The 5,623-nt window shown below is 43.9% G+C and overlaps 1 long non-coding RNA gene across 1 annotated transcript; it reads right to left on the reverse strand.

Moving 5' to 3' along the window:
* Positions 1 to 1,723: 1,723 nt before the first annotated feature.
* LOC138370301 (uncharacterized) lies at positions 1,724 to 5,274 on the reverse strand. Its single transcript, XR_011230067.1, has 3 exons — positions 5,257 to 5,274; positions 3,134 to 3,335; positions 1,724 to 2,630 (listed from the first exon to the last, which is right to left on the reverse strand). It is a non-coding gene; the product is annotated as an uncharacterized lncRNA (long non-coding RNA).
* Positions 5,275 to 5,623: the final 349 nt, after the last annotated feature.

The following is a 5,623-nucleotide window of genomic DNA, read 5'->3' on the forward strand; positions in this document are numbered from 1 at the left end:
TTCGAGCCAAATTCTGGCTCTCTGCACGTATTCGTTGTTTGAAATTACGACTTTTTTTATACCCAACATATGCCAAGTACTGAAAGCGCGTTTGGTCACATTTGTCCCAATCCCTCCAGCAATTTTCAAAATATCCCAAACATCCCAATTTCGAGGCCTGAGCCATATGTTGGAGCCAAATTCAGGCTCTCTGTACGTATTCGCAGTTTGAAATTACGACTTTTTATACCCAACATATGCCAAGTACTGAAAACGGCATTTGGTCATATTTGTCCCAAACTCCCCTGCAGTTTTCAAAATATCCCAAACATCCCAATTTCGAGGCCAGCCATATTTTGGAGCCAAATTCTGGCTCTCTGCACGTATTCGCAGTTTGAAATTGCGACTTATTATACCCAACATATGCCAAGTACTGAAAGCGGCAATGAGTCACATTTTGCACAAACTCCCTGCAGTTTTCAAAATATCACTAAAATCCCAATTTCAAGACATGAGTAATATTTTGGAGCCAATTCAGGCTCTCTGCACGTATTCGCAGTTTGAAATACGACTTTTTATACCCAACATATGCCAAGTACTGAAAGCGGCGTTTGGTCACATTTGTCCCAAACCTCCCTGCAGTTTTCAAAATATCCCAAACTTCCCAATTTCGAGGCCTGAGTCATATTTTGGAGCCAAATTCTTGCTCTCTGCACATATTCGCAGTTGAAATTGCGACTTTTTTATACCAACATATGCCAAGTACTGAATGATGTTTGGTCATTTGTCCCAAACCTCCCTGCAGTTTTCAAAATATCCCAAACATCCCAATTTCAAGGCCTGAGCCATATTTTGGAGCCAAATTCTGGCTTTATGCACGTATTCGGAGTTTTATATTACGAATATTTATACCCAACATATGCCAAGTCCTCAAAGCGGCAGTGAGTCACATTTTGCACAAACTCCCCTGCAGTTTTCAAATTATTCCAAACATCCCAATTTCGAGGCCAGACCCATATTTTGGAGCCAAATTCTGGCTCTCTGCACGTATTCGCAGTTTGAAATTACGACTTTTTATACCCAACATATGCCAAGTACTGAAAAGCGGCGTTTGGTCACATTTGTCCCAAACCTCCTTGCAAGATTCAAAATATCCCAAACATCCCAATTTCGAAGCCTGAGCCATATTTTGGAGCCAAATTCTGGCTCTATGCACGTTGTTACGACCCTGGGTTCTCCAGTGGAAAACAGAGGTCAAAATTGAGCTATTAAACTTCCTGGTAGTACAGTTGGGCATCTCGTATAGCAATTGTTTGTATCTTCCCTGCCAGACGTAAGACTATTATTGTTTCTCAAAGAGCATTTAAAGACTGAGCTGGGGTTGATTATTAAATAATAACATAGGCACCAACTTTGCTTACTAATACTTTCTAATCATTCATAAAGTAACAATACGTTGCATAGGGAAGATCTTTAATGTGCTTAGCTGCACGATCAATTAGGCTCCTCCCGGCACCACGACATGAGGGAGGCAGCTGGTGGCTAGCTCGCTCTTCTCTCTGGCTGTGTCGTGCGGATAAGACCTACTCTGTGGCGGTATCCCTACTCTCCTCCCTTCTCCTCTTACTTATTTTCTGACCAGGGGGAGAAAGATACTGGCAGTATGGGGCGTTAAAGTTATTGAAGATTAAATTCTGCAGAACATGTAAATAATAAAGTTCAAATATAAGTAAGTAATTATATAAAGTTTATATTAAACACGGTTTATATTATAGACTTATAACAAAGTTGATATTATTAAACTTAATATTGAACATGTAAATATATAAAGTTTCAAAATATATAATTTAAGGACTATATAACGTTTATATTAAAATATATAAAGTAAATATATAAAGTAAGAATTAACAGTAACAATTCCAAGTCCGAGGACTAGATTTAACTTAAAAGGTACACCCGTAGTAAGTATGAGACCTTAGCCTATAGTGACATGGAAACTAATTCTGCAGAAACCTAAAGGTTAACTGGTACTAGAATTAAGGCCGAGTGCAAATGTGTAGTAATTATATAACACTAGGATATAACAGGCAGGACACAAAGAATAACTAATAAGTGAGAGACCACATAACACGTAATGTACCCGGCCAAGAGGCCGTAAAAGACCTAATGGATAAGGAGAAGGGGGTGTGACTACAAGTAGGGCTTACTAGCACCTAGACTGGGCAAAGTATTAGCTGCGGACAGCGGGACACTTGGGGACCGGCGCTGCACCCCCACCGCAGGCCAGCGGCCGGACCCCCCCCCGAAGGGCGAGTGCCAGCTGGCCGCGTGAGGCACTCAATGTAGCAAAGGCAACAACGTCCCGTCTGACGTAGGATGTGAGCACTACTCTTCCGCCTGCCGTCTGCCATTATTTCTGATGTGGCGAGCCCGTCCCGAGACAGCTGGGTGCGGAGCGTAGTCATCTGAAGTCAAGCCTAGCGCCGAGAGGGCAGCGCGTAGGATCCTGGAGAAATCTCGCCTGGTGACAGGAGCGCTTGTAGGATCTGTGCTTGTAGGATCCGAAGAGTGTTGATTCCTGACCATGTAAGCGATACCTGGTCCAGTCGGAGCGTGCGTCGATTTTTTGTCGCGTAGCTCACCTCCCCGGGCTGAAAGATATAAGGCAATAAGGGTGGGCAGAAGCGGCGTGCAGTGTTATCGTGACAGGCAAGAGCACAGACGAGAGGGAAACCCTAGCTGAATCCATACGGAGACGAAAAAACGGGGGAGGGAGCCCGGCAGCAGGAATTAAGAGAACCCTTAATTAACAATCCTGGATGAATAAAGAGCATCCGAATAATTATACTGTAGCAATGAAGGGGGCTAACAATTCTAAGAATCTTCCAGCAAACGGAAGGGGGAAGTACCTTTGCTAAGAGCAAAGGTGGGAGAAAACCAGTAGAAGAACAGCAAGGAAGCACAAAGCAACTATAACAGGGTAAGACGAAACACTATAAATCTTGAATATAAACAATACATATACCAAGAACGGGTATAACAACTAAGCAACATATACATAAACAATAAAATGGAATAAGAACCAATTCTTAAAGCCAAATCTATAACATGCTTGTGTCCTAAGCGGATGTAGAATGTGAGCGGGGAACATTACCCTTGGTCTCTATCCCATCTCTGCCTCCAGTCGGGTGATTGGGCTGGATAGAAGCCAAGGAGTCTGCCTTAAGTGGCCGCTGAGTGTAGTCTTGTGTTGTCAATGAGCGTCTGCGAGCCGCAGCTAGTACGCCGTGAACTTCGGCAACATCTTTAGAACAGGAGCAAAGTGAAGTCGACGGCAGGGAGCTGCCATTCAGTAACTGTAATAAGGATAATAATAAGAATACAATGTCGTAAATAATCGTACAATGAAGAATACAATGTAATATCGTAAATAACCGATGACGGCAAGTGCCGCAGAATGGAAGAAATTAAGAAAGCAACGCCAAACCATAATAGCAATTTATATTTTAATAAAATACTACTGGAATGACAGTAACGGTACGGAATAATATTAATACTGCCATATAGCCCAGCAAATAAAGAGAAGATAATAGTATTAACGTAGGCCCTGGGCGGCTGCATCCCGGCACCGCTGCGTGCGTTGATGGTGATCAGAGGAATATCCGGCTCGCGTTCTCTTTCTCGCCGCAGTAGGGTGTGGAAGGGGGGGGGGGGGTTCCGGCTTGTCGTGGCAGCGAATAAAGGGAACAGAAGAAGCCGGCATTGAGCGCCAAGCGGGCAGAGCGCAGTGGAAGGAATAGCGGTTGGAGGTAAGGGCCCCTAACCTAATGATAGAAGAGGTAAAATTAAATAGAATACATTACGTAGTAGGAAACAACAATGGCGAAGGAACAAGAAGAGTAAAATAGCCCAGAAGGCCGGATGGCCAAAGAACGTTAGCGACCGTATGGCCAACAGCATGCTGGCTGCGCTGGCCAACCACAACCTGGCCGACGTCATGCTAACTGACTGGCTTGAGCTTGCCGAAAGGAAGGCCGAATGGCCAGTTTTTTGCATGACACCGTGCGTGAGGCCATGCTAAACTTCTCGTTAGCATCCGAGTGTACCTTAATGTACTGTCGATACGATGAAGAATGGGTGGTCAAATATAATGCACAATAATCAGAATATATAATGAGGGAAACGAGTGTAATAGGACGAAATAACCGGAGGAAAAAAAAAAAAATTGTGGGGGGGGGGGCCCCACCCGAATGCACTGCAACTAGCGTACCTTAGCTGAAATTAACTTAAAGGCAGAGAGGCAAAGCAATAGATTAATACAAATCCTAATTGATAGTCCCTTAATAACAAATTGAACGTGAAACATAAACAAAGAGTAAATTGCGGGAGAAAAATTTGCCGTAATAAATACAAATCAAATTGCAAGTCCAACAATAACAGATTTAACAGACACGCAGACGTAGGAGGAACCAAGGGGACGTTTCCCACAGGCGAGCCCGCACGGCTGGGGGGGGGGGGGGCGGAAATGACAGAGGGCCGAAGAAAAGATAACGTCGCCGAGGCGCGCTGGAAGGCACACAACCCGGTCTGAGAAAGGACATAGGCCCAAAAGCGAGAGGCGATAACGTAGAATGGGGTGGAAGAATGCGGAAGTAAGCGGGCGAGACCGAGTAAACAGGGAGCCAGGGGGGGGGGGGGCAACCGATAAGCCGCGGCTCGCGCACCGCTAGCCATACCTAAACATACCTAGACAGGAAGGGGAGAAGCATAAAGGTAGCCCAGCAAAAGACTAGTAATTAGTAATTAGTAACTGCAAATAGCACATCCTGGCTGACTTAATAATTTACTTAGTAACTCTGCAAATAGCACATCCTGGCTGACTTTACTTAATAATTTACTTAGTAACTCTGCAAATAGCACAACCTGGCTGACTTTACTTAATAATTTACTTAGTAACTCTGCAAATAGCACATCCTGGCTGACTTTACTTAATAATTTACTTAGGAACTCTGCGAATAGCACATCCTGGCTGACTTTACTTAATAATTTACTTAGTAACTCTGCAAATAGCACATCCTGGCTGACTTTACTTAATAATTTACTTAGGAACTCTGCAAACAGCACATCCTGGCTGACTACTTAATAATTACATAGTAACTCTGCAAATAGCACATCCTGGCTGACTTTACTTAATAATTTAATTAGTAACTCTGCAAATAGCACATCCTGGCTGACTTTACTTAATGACGTAAGGCAAGGAAAAATGAACAAACATACTGAACACAGCAACGCGAAATTAAACATGCGACATGAGCAAAGCATCAACTGTCGGAGTAAATTAAGGTAGGCTGTTTGGGAAAAGGAATCCGAGGTAATCTGAAAGCAGGAGGCATATGTTAGTGCTGAAATGTAGAACGTGATTAAGAGGAAGGGCAAGGCATGTCGCGAGATGTCTGCCAGTACAAAATAAGGAACCTTCCATATAAAGTGTGTAAAAACATAGTTTACATTGCCTTAGGAAGGCAAAGAACGGGATATCATTAAATATACGAGGTTCCCGACGACGCTTCGACGCCGCCATCTGCTGGAGTGTACCGTGCCCCAGGCAACGTGAGGGCCACCCCCCTGTCCAGGTCACCTGAAT

The sequence above is a fragment of the Procambarus clarkii genome, chromosome 31 (assembly GCF_040958095.1).
Source record: "Procambarus clarkii isolate CNS0578487 chromosome 31, FALCON_Pclarkii_2.0, whole genome shotgun sequence".
NCBI classification, from domain to species: Eukaryota; Metazoa; Arthropoda; class Malacostraca; order Decapoda; family Cambaridae; genus Procambarus; species Procambarus clarkii.